Source organism: Pongo pygmaeus, chromosome 12 (assembly GCF_028885625.2).
Source record: "Pongo pygmaeus isolate AG05252 chromosome 12, NHGRI_mPonPyg2-v2.0_pri, whole genome shotgun sequence".
Taxonomy (NCBI): Eukaryota; Metazoa; Chordata; class Mammalia; order Primates; family Hominidae; genus Pongo; species Pongo pygmaeus.
The window spans coordinates 36,537,030-36,556,422 of NC_072385.2; the positions used below are offsets into that span (position 1 = coordinate 36,537,030).

The window sequence follows — 19,393 nt, forward strand, 5'->3', positions numbered from 1 at the left end:
AGTGGACATAGTATCTCCCTGTGTGTGCGTCTGCCCAAATGTCCCCCTAATATCCCCTTTTACAAGGACACCACTCATATTGGATTAGGGATACCCTAATGACCTCCTCTTAACTAATTACTCTGTAACAACCCCATTTCCAAATAAGGCCATAGAGTTATTAGGAGTTAGGGCTTCAGCATATCAATTTGAGGGAGAGACACTCAACCCATAACACCTTCACTAATAATAGTAGCAAATTATTCATAACTAATAGTAACATGAGGAAGAATCTAATAGATGTGGGGCAGAGAGAGGGATGGTGAGGAGGAACTAGTGCAGATATCCCTAACCTTTTTGGCACCAGGGACCCATTTTGTGGAAGACAATTTTTCCATGAATTGGGAGGTGGGGGGCAGAGAGTTTCAGGATGAAACTGTTCCAACTCAGATAATCAGGCATTAGATTCTCACAAGGGGCACATAACCTAGATCCCTCACATGTGCAGCTCACATTAGGGTTCATGCTCCTATAAGTATCTAATGTCTCCACTGATCTGACAGGAGGCGGAGCTCAGGTGGGAATGCTTCTCGCCTGCTGCTCACCTCCTGCTGCGCGGCTGGGTTCCTAACAGGCCACGGACCAAGTACCGATCTATGGCCTGGGCATTGGGGACCCCTGAACTAGTAGGGCAAGGTTTAGGAGAAAAAGGGGCTCCACCCACACCACGAGAATGGGGCACTGGGGTTGTACAAAGCCAGTGGTGGCCCAGTGTCCCTGTGTCCCTGTCCTATACTGGATCCAGCTCATGAGACAGATGCAGTTTATGGTCAGACTCCATGTGGTCCAGTCCTCCCTTGATAAAGAAGGTAATCCAATGGGAAGAAAGTGAACTGTCCCCAGTCCCATCGTCACTGGGTTCTCTCTGGCTTGTAAGGACAGCCAGTTTCACATGGAGTGCCTGGGACCGAGTCCTCACAAATTTGATTTGGTGTCAGTGATCTGGGGCTTTGTGGCAATGTTCTGCCCTGCTTGAGGTTACAGGCCAAGGTTCAAAGACCAGCGACCCAAAAGCCTGGTCACTGGAGTGTGGATGCTGGATGGAGTATTCCCAAGCACTCTACAGAAGGCCCAATGCCTGAGGTTAAGACCATAAGCTCGACTCTCCTGATCAAAAAGACAAACACTATTCTCTTAAGACAAATGCTGTCTCTAGGACAAATGCTATCAGGATGATGAAAATCAATTTTCTGCCTTTTTTTGTTGTTGTTGTTGTTGTGACAGATCTCTGGCAACAAAATGCTCCAGATGAAAGAAATCAAAATTAAATACTGTCTGCAGTTTAACACTGCCACTAAATTCCATCTTTAGGTTGATTTTTGTGTCCTCTTTATCAAAAGTCTGCTTGATTGAGAAAGTGATTGTCTAGCTCAGTTATACTATGGCTTGCATTGACCAAGAGAGGTATCCCAGCCTCATGACACTGATGTCATAACTGTCAAATGGAGGCACTTCTGTGATGCAGAGGGCACAGTTCCATGCATGAGCTTGCAATGCACAGTCTCTGCCATCAGGGACTCAACATTCTAGGATTTAGTTTTCCAGATTTGTTTCTTTGATTTAATGGAAAAGATATTTCTATTTCCCACCATGCTATTTTTATATTGAGACCAGAGTTCATTGGTACATCTTTTTGTTCCCATCAGCTTTTTGCCCCTCTTGGGGTCCTGTTGCGTGCATTGGCAGCGTAGTTCAGAGGAGTTGCCCTAGGAAAGAATTACAGTGGAGGGCAGTCCTTCCCCACATACATGCAAGTCCTCTAACACCATGCATGTCTAGCAGCAATCTTGGCCACTTTGTGGACCAGAAAGGAAAAGTCATAGTAAGAAACAGCTGTTTGGCTTGAAGATGTGTTGGTTTGCTTATGTTTGTAATTTGTTTGCTTTTATGCTTTGGGTTTTCAAGATGCTGGTGTTATTGGTGAGAATGGCAAGAACTCCTATGCCTTGTGAACAAAAATCAGCTCCTGGCATTCTCAAGTTGGTGGCAAGATGCATATGGAGGTGCATGTCATGTGCATGGGGATTGCAGGGACCCCATGTGGATGGATCCTTGGTGCTTCTCGGATAAGACAAACCTACTTAGGAAGCAAAACTGTGATGGGAATAATGGATCACATATAAGAGAAATTTTTTTTTATTTATTGTTTCCTCTTGGTTTAATTTACTTTTTCATTATAGGATTATAGCTCTAGATGGGACATGATCTACAAACCAAACCACAAGCCACTTAGAGACAACAGGACCATGAAAATCAATTTTCTGCTAATTTATTGTTGTTGTTGTTGTTGTTGTGACAGATGTGATTCATCTCTGGCAAAAAAAAAAAAAAATGCTCCAGGTGAAAGAAATCAAAATTAAATACTGTCTGCAGTTTAATACTGCCACAAAATTGCATCTTTAGGTTGATTTTTTGTCCTGTTTATTTTATCAATTGATTACTTGATTGAGAAAAGGATTGTCTGGATCAGTTATACTATAGGTTGCATTGGCCAAGATACCAAAATCATTGCAGAACCATTGTTTTTCATTCTGACAGTTTTACTCAATAGACACTGTACCTCTCAGATAACTAGGAAACCAGAGTAAAGGCTTCCATCAATAATGTCAGAACACTAATTTATTCTCCTGCTTCTTGCCTTTTCCTGCAGCTCAGACGGCATGGGAACCCATTACAATTCCCTCATAGTGGAAAGCAAGCTGAGGATGCTTGCATTGGGCCTGACTCAGGAAGTGGTGTCAAGCGTCAGGTCTCTGGGGCAGCTCTTCCCTTCCTCTCTCTGATGTTTGCCCCCAGAGGAATGAAGATTCTTCCAGATTTTAGTACAGAATGGGGGCTGTCAGTGATACCCATATGTTAGAAAAAGCCAACAGAGCAATAAAGTCTCCAAAAAATGAAATATGCAGCTTTTAGAATGATTGGAAATTACAGTTTGATTTTGAATTATTTGCAAGCCACTTGAAGATTTCATAAACCTATTGCATCAACTCTAACAATAGTCCTTTACTGGTATAATTATCTGCATTTTGCAGAAGTAGAGATTGAGGTACAAAGAGAGGACACATTATGCTTGCCTGAGGCTTCGATGAAACTTCTGACAAAATCAGGGGACATATTTATACTTCTAACAGTATTTTTAGCTATTTGATGGACAACAATTGCTTCTCTTTTAAAGATCATAGCCATTGAGGAATCCACCATATTTCTGTAGTAGGAAGAATGTTTATCTCTGTGTCTTGTCTTTCTGGTTAAAGGTATTTGCTTCCATTACACTACCTGACTTTAAACTATAATACAAGGCTACAGTAACAAAAACAGCATGGTACTGGTACCAAAACAGATATATAGACCAATGGAACACAACAGAGGCCTCAGAAACAACACCACACATCTACAACCATCTGATCTTTGACAAACCTGACAAAAACAAGAAATAGGGAAAGGATTCCCTATTATATAAATGATGTTGGGAAAACTGGCTAGCCATATGCAGAAAGCTGAAACTGGATCCCTTCCTTACACCTTGTACAAAAATTAACTCAAGGTGGGTTAAAGACTTAAACATAAGACCTGAAACCATAAAAACTCTAGAAGAAAACCTAAGCAATACCATTCAGGACATAGGCATGGGCAAAGACTTCATGACTAAAACACCAAAAGCAATGGCAACAAAAGCCAAAATAGACAAATGGGGTCTAATTAAACTAAAGAGCTTCTGAACAGTAAAAGAAACTATAATCAGAGTTGAACAGGCAACCTACAGAATGGGAGAAAATTTTTAAAATCTAGCCATCTGACAAAGGGCTAATATCCAGAATCTACAAAGAACTTAAACAAATTTACAAGAAAAAACAAACAACTCCATCAAAAAGTGGGCAAAGGATATGAACAGACACTTCTCAAAAGAAGACATTTATGTAGCCAACAGACACATGAAAAAATGCTCATCATCACTGGTCATCAGAGAAATGCAAATAAAAACCACAATGAGATAACATCTCATGCCAGTTAGAATGGTGATCATTAAAAAGTCAGGAAACAACAGATGCTAGAGAGGATGTGGAGAAATAGGAACACTTTTACATTGTTGGTGGGAGTGTAAATTAGTTCAACCATTGTGGAAGACAGGGTGGCTATTCCTCAAGGATCTAGAACTAGAATTACCATTTCACCCAGCAATCCCATTACTAGGTATATACCCAAAGGATTATAAATCATTCTGCTATAAAGATACATGCACACATATGTTTACTGTGGCACTGTTCACAATAGCAAAGACTTGGAACCAACCCAAATGTCCATCAATGATAGACTGGATAAAGAAAATGTGGCACATATACACCATGGAATACTATGCAGCCATAAAAAAGGATGAGTTCATGTCCTTTGCAGGGACATGGATGAAGCTGGAACATTCTCAGCAAACTAACACAAGAACAGAAAACCAAATACCACATGTTCTCACTCATAAGTGGGAGTTGAACAATGAGAACACATGGACACATGGAGGGGAACATCACACACCAGGGCCTGTCAGGTAGTAGGGGCCTGGGAGAGGGATAGCATTAGGCGAAATACCTAATGTAGATGACGGGTTGATGGTTGCAGCAAACCACCATGGCACATGTGTACCTATGTAACAAACCTGCACATTCTGTACATGTACCCCAGAACTTAAAGTATATATATATATCTATATATCGATATATATCGATATATAGATATATATCTATATATCGATATATATATATTTGGTATTTGCTTCCTCTTCGGCAATGTAACGGCCACACCATGTCACCATCGGAGGTGTCTTTCTATCTTGGATGCAAGTTTTTACCCGGTGCATTTGTCAAAGTGCTCTTAGCTCTTGGAAAAACAGGTTCTCTGCTCCCATAAGGAAGTGAAAAGAAAAGAATTCTCCAGCTTTCTAAAAGGCAATGTGCATTCTGTCTTAGCCACTTCCCATCACCCCCAGCCCCACCAGGAAAAGTCAGTATTCATTTTTGATGTATAAAAGTAATTGCATCTAAGTTACCTTAACCAGTCTCCATAATTCAAGTCAAAAGTAACCAAAAGCGGAATGAAAAACACATGGTAAAGAATGGAAACAGCATGGTCTATTAAAATACCTTTGCAGTTTGCTTTTATCTCTCCTTCCAGACATCCTGCCTAGGCTCGCTCTCTTCTGCTCTGCACCAGGGTCACCCTCCTCCCTTCCCTGAGCCAGCAGTCCTGGAAGGCAATCTTTGATGTGAGGGCTCCCCACTCCTGCATCTACCTTCTGCAAAATTACAGGAAGAGGCTGGAAGCCCCTGTGCTGCTGCAAAGACCCCGAAACAATGCAGAAGGGGGGCCAGGCACTCAGGCGGAGGTATTTTCCACTTATTTTGTGGCACAGAAGGGAGGTGCATGAGAACACACACACAGCAACACCCGGCACTCCCACACTTAGGCACAAATAGTGCTGGGGTGCAGATGCTGCCGAGGAGGTGTGGGGTTGCTGAGAATTAGCCGAGCTGCTTTGAAGCTTCTCAGAGATCTCTACTCACATGGCCCTATCACTCCTTGGTGAATGGTGCAAGGTTTTGGCTTTTTCTTTCTTTTCCTTTTTTGATAAAGACTTATGTTTATAGAACTGATCAAATAGGAAGGCATTTCATTGGCTCTAGCCTAAAGGATCAAACTAAGCCATCTGCAGAGAATGGAGGATGCCTGAGAGGGGTGTAAGGAGGATGCCTGAGAGGGGTGTAAGGATGCCTGAGAGGGGTGTAAGGATGCCTGAGAGGGGTGTAAGGATGCCTGAGAGGGGTGTGTAGGAGTAAGAGAGCCGCCCTTGGCACTGTAAGAATCCAGGCGAAAGGAAAAAGAAAACCTGCAAACATGGTTTATAGCAGGGGACTGCAAATTTTGGTGGCTGCCCACACCAGGAAGTACATTTTTTACATCATAACCACATCAAACACCCTCACATTTAATGCTAGAAAAATATACTGTCATGAAAAAATTCTGGAATTTCTTACTATGTGAAAAGCATTCTATTCCCTTTAATTCTATTTTTTTCCTGCTCTAGTCAATTTCATTTTGTTGTTAAAAATATACTGAGCTCAATCCACTGAACTGATTTCATGACCCATGATATGCATTATGAAACTCACCCCGAGCTTGAAACACTTCTGTTTCAGTGAAGTCTGGACAAGAGAGGGTGTCTCGTGAACATGTGGAGAGGGCAGCAGAAAAGCACCCCAATTTAGAACAATGTCACAAAAGAAAAGTGAGCTCCGGGGCTTGGGGGATGGAGGTGCAACTCTCAGATGTCAATAATCAATAGGAGAAACGTGTCCCTGACTTTCAAACAGAGGCCCTTGTGAGGGAGTTACATCATTGGTCTGCCTTGTAAGAAACTTTATTCGGCATTTCTTGTCTTGCATGTGAAAGGAATAAGAGTGTTTGAGGTTGCAGGCAAGTATTTAAATGTTGAATAATCCCTCTAAACCATTGTGCTTACAGCTAAGGCAGCTTCACCAGGCCCTGGGTGCCTGGGTGTGAGGCTTTGGGCTCAGAGAAGGGACCCCCCTCTGACAGGGCCCCGAGAACCTGCAGTTACACCTGTGGACCTCACATACTTATTGAAAGTGCTCTCAAAAGCGCCTCAGTTTGGACCATAAATTCAAGTCACCCTAAGTATGAATAACTGAGGAAAGTATGTCTAGAGTATGCAATCTACTTTATTCTTATTGCTTTGTCACAAAAACACACAGCCCATGTAAATTCACCTCTGATTTCTAACACTGTGATGCTCACATTAAGGAAAGGATCAAAGCAACCGGGTACCAGGTAAGTAATCCTGTTATGAGAACTCATGGTCATAAAAGGTCCCAGTCAACTAGAAACCTGCCGAGGGTGGCCCCTAGTCTTTCCCACCTGGAGGAACAAAGCTCCTTTTAGATTCCAGTCCTGGAGGCCCTGAGCCATCCCCAAGTGGTTGGAGGTATGTGTATACGTGTAAGGGTGGCCCGTGCCACCCATAGGTGAGGTCTGGACATAGCTCAGCTGACAGATTTGGGAGCCAGGGGCTTGCTGAGCTGTGAACACCCCATTTTCCCCAAACTACAGCTCATCTCCAGCTTCTAGTTTCCCTGCAACCCCACTTCTTGTGTACCCAAATTATTCTCATGTCCTCTTGGTTTGCTCCCTCCCTGGTGGATCAAAGCTGGCTGGTTTGCTGGGCCTTGGAATTACCTTTGGGATCTTTCCATCCCTGAGAGGCTGGGCTCCTCATAGGCCGCCAGCCTGACTCGGAGGCCCGTCTACTACCCCCTCCTGCGGACAGGCCCGCCCATGGCTGCCCCATGACCATGCTTGTTCTGTCCCTTGGCTTCATGTGGGTCAGCTTGTTCTGCCACCTTGCTAGGCTGGTTCCGGGAGCTTCTATCTGTTGTGGCCTGGGTCGCCACCCTCTCCCTCGTCACCTGTGTGCCCGACCCTGTGTCCCTCACTGGAACATTCTGAGCTAGGCGCCTCAGCTCTTCCTTACCTGCTCCTCTTACTGTGGGGATCCTGCTTCCAGGTCTGCCCTTGGTGGCTGCTCTGTACTCTGTACAGACACCCTGTTGGACGGGAGGCATGTCATGGCCTATTCCCATGCTAGGATTTCATTTTTACCTTGTAACCTACTTTTATCAAACGTTTGTGGTTGCTTAAAAGTCAATAATATATTTGGAGATAGGGTGAGATGGATTGTTTTAAACCTTACCTTCATAAGATAAAACAATGTTGAAAGTTAACTGTGAGCCTTGGCATCCTATACTGCAGAGGAGAAGGGCAGAAGGGGATGACCTGTCCTGTTTAATGTGGCATAGAAAACCTGAATCTGGGGTCCAGAGGTTTCCACCCTCCCTCCACTGCCACAAGGGGGGAAAAAGGATTTAATAAACACCAAAGACTTTACCCCACAATATGATGGTCAAGAAATCAGCTGGGAGTCAAATTGCAGTTCTGCCTCTTAGTAATTGGTAGCAAAATGATGGTCTCCCAAAATGTGCACATCTGAATTCCTGGAACCCATGAATATGACACCTTACATGGCAAGAGGGGTTTTGCAGATGTGATTAAGTTTAGGATCATGAGATAGGGGGATTATTCTACATTATCTGGACAGTCCCCAATGTAGTCACCAGTGTCTTTATATATGAAAGATGGAGGCAGGAGAGCCAGGGTGAAAGAGAAATGTGAAGATGCTGTGCTCTGGGCTTTGAAGATAGAAGAAGGGGCCATGAGCCAAGGAATGTAGGTAGCTTCCAGAAGCTGGAAAAGGTGGGGAAACATTCTTCCCCTAGAGCCTCCAGAATGCAGCCCTGCTGATACCTTGATTCTGGCCTAGTGAGACCCATTTCAGACTTCTGACCTCCAAAAATGAAAGACAGTAAATTTGTGTTGCTTTAAGACAGTAAGTTTATGGTAATTTGCTACGGCATCCATAGGAAACTAGTACAGCAACTATAGCTCCTTAGTTCAGATAATTTTCTAGATTTGTTCCCTCATCTGCAGCCTAGGAATTGTAATTGTCCCTGCACCAGGTGGCTGCTGTGAAGATGGGGCAGTGCAAAGCAAGTCAAGCGTACGGGGTACTTTCTGCCATACAACGTGGGCTCAGTTGACGGTAGCCATGGCTGTTAGTGCCTCCTTGAATCCCTGCAAGTGATGGACAAGGTTACTGTTATTATTCCCATTTTACAGACGTGGTTCTGGGAAGTTAAAATCTTGCCTGGGCCCAGTGTGAGCAGCAGAACTAGGACCTTGTGCCCTGGCAACCTGATTCATCAGCTCCCACCTCCCTTCCTTGACAAAATGCAAGTGTAGTGGAAATTTTTAAAATGAAGTTTAAGTGGTGAACAAGGGACATTAGACTTGGATCCTAACAAGAACACTGTGACCAGTGATAGGCATTGTTGGGGCTTAGCAAATGACACCCCAAAGTGTGGCGCCGTGGCTTGCTGAGTGCTTTGAATCAAAGCACACTGGAAAGGCCTCTGAAGCAAAGTCTGTGTCTGATCTTCTCCTGTCCTCCTCCTGTTTCCTTTCCTCCCTTAAGGCAGGTCAGAGAAGCCAGCACCACTCTTCCTCCAAAATAAAACCTAGAAATAGGCCAGGCGAGGTGGCTCATGCCTGTAATCCCAGCACTTCGGGAGGCCAAGGTGGGCAGATCACCTGAGGTCAGGAGTTCGAGACCAGCAGGGCCAAAATGGTGTAACCCCATCTCTACTAAAAATACAAAAAATTAGCCAGGCGTGGTGGTGGGCGCCTGTAGTCCCAGCTACTCCGGAGGCTGAGGCATGAGAATCGCTTGACCCTGGGAGGTAGAGGTTGCAGTGAGCTGAGATCGTGCCATTGTACTCCAGCCTGGGCAACAAGAGTGAAACTCCGTCTAACAAAACCCTGGACATATTACTTGAAGCTTTCCCCAGCCCTTTTGTGTAGGAGTTGGCTATAAAGAAATTCCCAAACCTACCTTGTCTGAAAGGAGATCCTAAGACCTCATTCCACAGAGGTCCTGTCCTGTGTCTGGGAGGAAGGACTGCCCCATACAGATGCCAAGATGAATCAGAGCAGACAGGCCTTGCTGGGGTTCCCCACTAAGTCTGTTGCCATTAGGCCATACCCATTATGTCCAATCACATTTTTACACCACTATACACTCTTCATAGACTCTAAACATAAAAATGGACAGTTTTCTCTTGGATCTTTGGGTCTTCATTTCTCAAGCCTCCCATATCATGAAATAAATTAGTTATGCTTTTCTCTTGTTAATCTAGATTTTGTAATAGGAATGCCAGCCATGACCCTTATGATGGGGAGGAAGAGTTTTATAACATTCCACCTCTACAATATGAATTACAGTCAAAAAGTTTCTAAGATCTCAAATTAAATATACAAAAATAGATTATTCACACCTTCATCCTTCAACAGACATTTATTTAGCACCTACTAGACACCACTCACTGTTGTAAGTATTGGGCATATCTCAGTGAACAAAATAGAGTCTCTGCATTCATTGGAGTTCACATTTTATTGGAGGAGAGATAAACATACATATGTAGGCAGATGTGTATATGTGTGAGATAGCAAGTAAACCAGGGTAAGGAGCTAGAGATTGATAAGGAGTGTCATTTTAGATGAAGTGTTTAGGGGTAGCTCTCAGATTGGGTATGAATGAAGGAAGGAGGAAGGCATGTGATTGTCTTGGGGAAGAGTCTGACAGAGATGCCAGCAGGTGCAAAGACCCTGGGGCAGGGCAGTGCTTGGCACGGCTGGGTCAGGGCAGTGTGACTGGAGCCCCTCTAGATGGACAGGGAGAGAAGGAAGAGATGAGGTCAGATTCCTAGGGCCTGGATCATGTAGGGCTCTGTCGGCTATGGTTGGAGTTAGGATTTTATTTCGTCTTGGGAAGCCATTGGAACATTTGGGAAAAGGAGACACACTGTCTAATTTAAGTTACAAATATGATCGCAAATTTTAAACAGAGACCTGTGGTTACATTGAGCTCACATTGGCCTCTGGGGTTGCCTGGCTGCTCCTGCCCGAGGCTGGCGGAGGTTTGCTGACACTTCCCAGGAAAGAGTGAAGCACAGCAGACAAAAGTAGAAGCAGCTTGGGGCAGCATGCCAGGATCCTGCCGGAGCTCATCAGCAGCCAGAGTGGAGGATGTGCTGCTGCTGCTGCTGCTTAATAAAAGTAGCTGAAGGGTTTATCAGTCCTCCTATCCAACTTTCATTATTTAAACAATGTTGAACTTGCCACTATGAGTTTCCAAACTGTCTGACTTGTGGAGAGCCCTGTCTTAATTAGAAGGTCCTCATCCCACTTTTCCTTGCTGCCTGCAGAGTTTTTCCTTCTGAGAGTGTTTGTAGACGTGGAATTGTGGGTGTGCTTATTTCTCCCCTCACTTGGATGATCGCCCATGCTGGTTAATTTGAGTGTCAACACATTTGCACCTGCTCGTAGATTTTTGCATTTTCAATTTGCAGGAGTAGAGAAACAGGGACCTAAAAGGAGTTTGTCTCATGCACTTTCCACATCTCAGCTTTATGTCTTACACTCGCTATTATTTTTTCTCTGAACCTAACTGATTTGAATGTCTTGTTTGACCTCTGTCTTTGATTTTGGGATTGGAAGGGCATAACATTTGGCCATTGGTTCTCTATTCAATGTAAATAAAGTTGAAGGAAAGAGACTATTCTCTCTCACCTGCTTTTTTGGTTCCTAAATTATATTTAAAGAGAGCAAAATATTACAGTTTCCTAGTAAGTTAATTAAAAGATTCTGAAGAAAATTGGACACTTTTCAAAAAGGAAGTTTACAGAGTTTAGAATTGTTTCAGCATTTCCATCCTCTTCTCTTCCCCCAACACACACAGACTCATACAGAGGCACACACGGACACACGCAGAGACATGTGTACACAAACGGAGATATGTGTGCACACACAGACACACCCACACAAACTAATAAATTAGTAAATGGAAGCTTCCAAGTCAGAGAATCTACTCCTTAAGCATACATTGTCATCAAATGTTAATACTTATTGCCTCCAAAAAATTCCATTTAAAAAACACGTCCTTGTGCTACATATTGAAAGGTAGGGAGTGAATATGAAACCTGGTTCCCAGCCAGGATTGCAGAAGGGAAAAGTACTAGCCAAGAAGAAAAACTTCTAGCTCTTTCCTTTGGATTTCAACACTCCTAGAACTCAACTGAATTAAACACAACAGTTTGGTTCAGCAAATATTTATTAGGCAGCTGTGCACTGTGTGCAGGTTACAGTGCTAGCTCTTGGGGTTTAACTAGGGTGGATGAATACCCTTCCCAGCCTCTTGAGAAGGTGCTGAAACTAAAGGGAGAATTAAAAATGAAAAATAAAAATAAGTTCAAAGTCCTCATTCTTCTTTTTTTTTTTTTTTTTTTTTTGAGAAGGAGTCTCTCTCTGTCACCCTGGTTGGAGTGCAGTGGCACAATCTCAGCTCACTGCAACCTCCACCTCTCAAGTTCAAGCAATTCTCCTGCCTCAGCCTCCTGAGTAACTGGGATTACAGGCACGCGCCACCATGCCCAGCTAATTTTGGTATTTTTTAGGAGAGGCAGGGTTTCCCCATGCTGGCCAGACTGGTCTTGAACTCCTGACTTCAGGTGATCTGCCCACCTCGGCCTCCCAAATTGCTGGGATTACAGGCGTGAGCCACCGCGCCCGGCTTCATTTTTAGGATGAGGTCCTTTCTCTGTTGTGGGGACTTTTCCAAATTTCTAGTGGGACTAGTGTGAAACTGGCATTGCACTGCTTGTGTTTAAATCCGGCTTCCCCTGTACTGCCTCTGTGCCCCTTTGCGTCTCAGTGCCTTGGCGTCCTCACCTGTAAACAAGGAAACCAGGAACACTCCTCACAGAGACACCCTGTACATCCTGAGTGTGTGTGCAGCATACACAACACTGCTGCACACACCTTGAGCACTCGAACGCCAACAACTATTATCTCCCTAATTCAGAGCTTTGTTTTATTTTAAATCTGGAATCCAAATTAGTCCTATTCCAGATTCTTTATGAAAATGATTTTTTTCTTTTTTCCCCTTTTACTTTGGGGAGCCAAGAGACTTTCTTATTTCATCTTACAAAATGTTGAGTTTTCGAAATTTCCAAAAGAGAACAAAGAGAAGTGAGGTAGCCCTTGTCCTTAAGTCATTACCCACCCCTCAACACATTTAGCATATTTTCTGGTACCTTCGAAGGAATCCTATCAGTTTCCTTCTCCATATTGTTCACATTCCTTCTCACCTGTAATGTTCTCAGCCTCTGCCAATTTCTCCTTTCCTTAAGGCACCACGTCCCTTTCTCTGTAAACTTTATCCCAAGTATTTAAAAACATTCATAGATTTTGCCCTCAATATCTGAAGCATTCATTTATGTCATTCAAACCATGCTGTCCCTTGCATATGGCAACAGGGTTGCTCTTTTGCAATTCAAGTCTAATGCCACCTGGATTGGAAAGTACTGGAAAGAAAGACATTGGCCGGGCACAGTGGCTCACACCTGTAATCCTAGCACTTTGGGAGGCTGAGGCGGGCAGATCGCCTGAGGTCAGGAGTTCGAGACCAGCCTGGCCAACATGGTGAAACACTGCCTTTACTAAAAATACAAAAATTAGCAGTGGTAGTCTGTGCCTGTAATCTCAGCTACTCAGGAGGCTGAGGCACTAGAATCACTTGAACCCGGGAGATGGAGATTGCAGTGAGCTGAGATCTTGCCACTGCACTCCAGCTTGGGCAACAGAGTGAGACTCCATCTCAGAAAAATACAAAACAAACAAACAAACAAACAAAAAAGACATTATCTTAACTTGGTTGCACCCTCGGCAATGAATAACACAGTTCTAAGCTTCAGTTTCCTTCTCTGAAAATAGGAATAATAATAAAATTAATAATAATGTTTATTTATAGTGTTGTTGTGTTAAATGGACTAAAATATGGTTAATGGATATAATGATCATTCAATAAATTTTAACTTTTTTTTTTTAGATGGGGTCTTGATCTCTTGCCCAGGCTGTTTTCAAACTCGTGGGCTCAACCAATCCTCTCACCTCAGCCTCCAAAACTAGCTATTATTTTTAATAGACTAAATTATTCTGGTTGGTTATTTATGATTTTTATAATTGGTGGTAATAATTAGACTGTTTTATGTTTGCATAGAATTTTGCATTACCAAAACTTTCATGATTAGTCTTAGTATAGAAAATTTAGTAAACTATTTAAAATGTAGAGAAAAATGTAACATTACTACCAATCTTATCCTTCAGAATCAATAATTTTATATATTTTGGTGTATTTTTTCAGTTCATATATTGTGAATATTGCTTTCTAGTTTGAGTTTTAAAAATTAAAAGTTCTATGCAAACTTTATTTTTGATGGTTGCATATATTTCATACTATGGCTATATCATATTTTATTTAACCATACTTCACTTTTGAGCTATTGCACTTTTTATTGGTTTTAGTTATTACATATTATTACATATATATAATGTTTTCATATAACCCATTGTGCCTTCATCTTAACCATTTCATCTTCCTACAAAGGATATGACTTGGAGTAGAATATTCAAATCATGTCATTTTCTATTTTGTGTTCATACGAAACCATGAACTGATACGTTGAAATTACTCTAGATTTATCTGCACAGAACTAAGCCCAGGCAAAAAGCACTATGATGGCTTCTACTTAACATGAAAATTGGTGGTTCCCACAGCCGCTTCAGATACCATCTAGACATGCTTACTCTTTAAAGACCAGAATGACAGCACTTTGGGAGGCCGAGGCAGGTGGATCACCTGGGATCAGGAGTTCATGACCAGCCTGGCCAACATGACGAAACACTGTCTTCACTAAAATACAAAAATTAGCCGGACATGGTGGCAGGCGCCTGTAATCCCAGCTACTAGGGAGGCTGAGGCAGAAGAATCACTTGAACCCAGGAGGTGGAGGTTGCAGTGAGCCGAGATTGTGCCACTGCACTCCAGCCTGGGTGACAGAGTGAGACTCCTTCTCAAAACATAAATAAATAAATAAACAAACAATAAAAAAAAGACTAGAATGAAATTCTTGCACTTTCTTCTTAGTATCTAATTATATGCTCCTCCTTAATAAAACAGATCAAGTATGTTTTATGCATTGTTGCCTTGATATGGTTTTAGTTCAGTTTAATTTTTCAGTATTAGTTTTTAACTACAACAAAAGTCCTGTGTTAAAATGGATTTTTATTCCTCTTTTCTCTATCTAAAATGTATCCATTAAATTCAAATGAAGTACCAAATTGTAAAACATTAAATTGCTCAGAACTTATGTGGGTTCTTTTCTATTTTTCATCCACATTTTAGTGTATTAGAGACTAAGTGAGGAGGTGCTGACAAATCAATGGTAATAAAATGGTATATAAAATGGTAATAAAAAAATCAGTAAACTAGATTTTGTGGGGCGTGGAGGGCATGCAGATCAAGGCACAAGGTGGTTGAGTTTTTCATGATTCAAAAGGGACCAGTAATAGTGTAGAAGTCAATTACCAGATCATACTTTGAACTGATGTTATATTGCTATATTCTAATAAAATGTCTTATCTAAATCTTTATCCTTTTTTACTTCTCATCTATCCAACTATTATGAATATTTTAATATGTTGACTAAACAAATTGGTCATAATGATATATAGAGATAACCAGTTTTCAAGGAATTAGATTCTGAATCAACAGTAAAAGACATTGGCCATAAATTGGAAGAAAGAAGATTACCAAATAACTTGATTTTTATATATATATATATATATATGTTTTGTTAATTATTGTTTATAGTTTCCCACATAATTTAATGTTTTTGGATTCACCTTAAAATATCTCATAGTGGTTTTTTTTTTAAAAAACTACTATTAAGTTAATGGTTATCTTAATAACCAATCAAAGATATCTTAGAATCAATAAATAATTAAGATAAACAATAAACTGCAAAAATAGTTATCTTTGAGTAGTAAGACTACATATGATTTTCCATTTTCTTCTTTTTGCTGGTCTGTATTTTTATAGTAAACATAGATTATTTGTAGAGTGAAAAAAATATAAACAATCAATATAATTTTACCTCTTTCTTTGGTGGGGAGAGAATGAATTAGAATCAGTCTCTGGGACATATCTTGTAAATATGAAATATTTTAGAGATCAGTAGAAAGAGTGCAGGTCCCTGTGCTTTAGGTCGTGGGAATGCAGTGAGAGGCATGGCTTGGCCTGGCCTTGGGGATCTGAAATCAATGGAGAACTCTGGAAGCCCTGAATAGAACAATGAAACCTAAAAGTACAAAATGTACTGAAAGGCAAGATGGTGGGTGAGGAGTCAGGGAACCCTGTATTGGAAAATATGCAACTTTTCATGGAAGTTATGCATTAAAATATTTTTTAATATAAGAAAATGACTCCAAAATTTAATCATTTGAGTGGATTAGTCACCTACTCGGTTAAATACAAAAACTTGTGTAAAGGGTCTGATGGATCTCAACATATAATAGACCTTATTCCAGCCCATCCTGGATACCCCAAAACCCTGACTTGGTCATTACACATTGTATGTATGTACTGAACACTCACATGTACCCCATAAGTATGTAAAATATTATGTATCGATAAAATTTTAAAAGCCTAGCAATAAAATAAAATTCAAATAATATTCCCCAAGAAACAAATAAAACAACTATAATAAACTTGCATACAGCAAATATGAGCTACAATAGCATTAATCTGTAAGGCAGGTGTTTATTAACACTACCTTTGAATCTCAGAATAATTTAGAAAAAAAACTGGACGGACAACTTTGTTTTTCTTTTTAGATTAGACTTGATAAAGTGTCTTACATGGAGTCTGGCTAGAGGATGTTTATATATATGATGTCTATTATCATATATATGGCATCCTATCAATATTGAGATTATTACACAATTGGCCAGGGCGTACTCAGGACTGTGCATCTTGGAGTTCGCCCTGCTCTGGAAATTGTAAAATATTCATGCATTTCCTTTTTGAAGCATGCAATAGCTCTCTGGGCTTTCAAACCATCAGCTGCGAAGAGTCATGTTGTATAAACACACTTTCCCAGAGTAATCAGACTCATCAGTAATTTGCCTTTTCAGCCCAGGCTTTCCGGAAATTCTGTCAGGGAGAAAAAGTTCAAGTGCACTGTGGTTTTCTCCCTTTCCAATGTTTATTTTATAACATTTCTTCTTTTGCTTTCCCCTTAAAAAATGTTTTCCGTTGTTCAAAACAGATTCCCACTGAGAGGGGGCACAGGTTCAATTTTATTTAAATCTCTCCTCATTCCTGATGAGCAGGGGTTCTCTATCTTCAAGCTTACACCCCCCGTAGCTCTGGGCAGGGTGACTTCTGTTCTTGGGCTCTGCCATTGGTGGGAGCCAGCTGCCAGCACCACCTGCATCTCTGCTGGGGTCGGCGAGCTCCCAGTGCCTGAGAGCTTCCTCCCAGGGCTGGGACACTCCCTCTGCATGGAACAAGATGCCCACAGAGCTGCTGCAGAGACAGGCTGGGAAGGATGGCAAGGGTGAGAGAAGGGCACGGGGGAACCAGTGGCCCTTACCTGCGGTGTTAGGGTTCTGTCTTCTGTCCTCCAGCCTGATGAGCAGGGACAGCGGCCGTGCAGGCAGACTGCCTGGTTGGATGGCCCCAACCTTCTGTGCAGCTGCCAGCCAGCTGCGCTGCCCTTGTCAGTGGCACTATAAATAAGGCACGTCTGGACATTGGCCAGGCCCAGGAGATAAGAACCCAGCCCCTGGCTCCCACATGCCTTTTAAGGTCTCCAGATTAAAGGATCCTCAGCTCCCAGATGGGAAGGGGCTGCCATGTCCTCGTTTGTCCTGCCTGCTTCAAGGACACACCAGGCCTCATATTTTCCAGGAATCCAAAGGGTGGCTGAACTGGGAAGGCTACCAGCACCAGAAAGGGACCTCACTTTGTCATACAAGAGGCAGAGCCTCCAACAGGCTGCTCAGCTCCACCTCTGTGCACCCGCTAGATTAGGTGACTGGCATGGAGGCCCAGGAGCAGAAGGACACTTCCCCCAGGCCACACAGCACCTCTGTGAGCTGGGAAATGTGGATTTCTAGTGCTGCCTTTTGGAACAAGCTCGCTGACCTTCTCTCTAGCTTACAAGGGCTTTTGCTTGGGTGAGAGGATGTTGGGAAGATCAAACAATCGGCTTAATAAATGCCAGGCATTTGTGAAGCCATAGAGTGGAATACATTCGCAGAAAGTTCTCTCCCTCCCTATCCTCCCTGCTCATGCATGATTATAAGGGTTTCTTGAGCCACACACTGTTTTCTCTATAGAATTAAAACAGTGAAATCTTCCCAGAGTCTTTTTAAAGCCATATGCTGGGAGAGGAAGAGAAAACTGATTTGGGGGACCAACAGCTCCTGATTCTTCCTTAATGTCTTACTTACGAGTGTGCTGAAAAGGCACTCACCCGCGGCGAGGGCCAACTTCTTCCGAGGACTATTTGGCGACAGCTGTCTGCATTAACACAACAATTCTAAGCCTGCAGATTTATCCCAAGGAAAGAATAGTGGATGTGGGCAGAGATATAGCTGCAAGGACATTTCTCGAAGCTCTTTTTATCTTGGAATTAGGAAAAGTTGGAAACAACCTAAATGGCTAAAAAAAGGGGGCTGATTAAATGAGAAATAGTATATAAAAAAGCAGAACAGACCAGTCACAGTGGCTTGTGCCTGTAATCCCAGCATTTTGAGAGGCTGAGGCAGGAGGATCACTTGAGCCCTGGAGTTCAAGGCTGCAGTGAGTTATGACCACGTCACTGCACTCCAGCCTGGGCAACAAAGAAAGACCGTGTCTCTAAAAATAAAATAAAAAATAAAGCAAAGCAAAACATGCTGCAACCTTTAGAAATGCCAAAGGAGAATATTTAATGATATAGGAACAATACATATAATAATATATTGATAATAAAAAGCAGGTCATGGCTCATGCCTGTAATCCCAGCACTTTGGGAGGCCCCGGGGAGGGGGGCGCGGATCACATGAGTTCAGGAGTTCAAGACCAGCCTGGCCAACATGGTGAAACCCTGTTTCTATTAAAAATAGAAAAAAATTAGCCAGGCGTGGTAGTGGGTGCCTGTAATCCCAGCTACTTGGGAGGCTGAGGCAGCAGAATCGCTTGAATCTAGGAGGCGGAGGTTGCAGTGAGTCAAGATCGTGCCATTGCACTCCAGCCTAGGCAAAAATAGTGGTCACCCTTGAGGGAAAAAGGCATATGTATAATATGAAGTTACTACACACAGGTAAGCACCCCCCTCCCCCCCACACACATACATCCTGAAAGGATGTGCCACAAATATGGAAGGTGGTGATGGCTGGAGGAACGGATATAGCTGATTTTATTTTCTTCTTTGTCTTATATGCAATCTCTAAATTATTTACAATAATGTTGTATTCTTTTTATAACAAAATTAACTTCATCTAAAATCTTAGTTTCTGAGAATCAGAAGACAGCTTTCTGTGTTTCTGCATTAATGAATCTCAGTTTATTTTAAGGTTACAGAATTCCTTGGGGTTTCCCCACTCTTTGGAAAAAATCTATGTAAGGCCCAGAAGCTCTTTTTCATGCCAGTTCCAATGATCTGATGTAGCGGGACCTGTCGAATCCTCCAAGTGTCCCTGTCAAGGCAAAGGCAAGGCAAGAGAGAAAGGAAAGAAAAAAAAAAAAAACACCAAGAGAAAAAGAAGGAAACAGAAAATAAACTTTATATAA

At 42.2% G+C, this 19,393-nt stretch overlaps 1 protein-coding gene across 1 annotated transcript in view; it reads right to left on the reverse strand.

The window, feature by feature from the left end:
- FHL2 (four and a half LIM domains 2) overlaps positions 1-17,360 on the reverse strand; it is a 76,703-nt gene extending 59,343 nt beyond the window's left edge. The window contains exon 1 of the mRNA XM_054476613.2: positions 17,208-17,360. The gene's annotated coding sequence lies outside the window, so the exon portion shown is untranslated. The remainder of the gene's footprint in view (positions 1-17,207) is intronic.
- Positions 17,361-19,393: the final 2,033 nt, after the last annotated feature.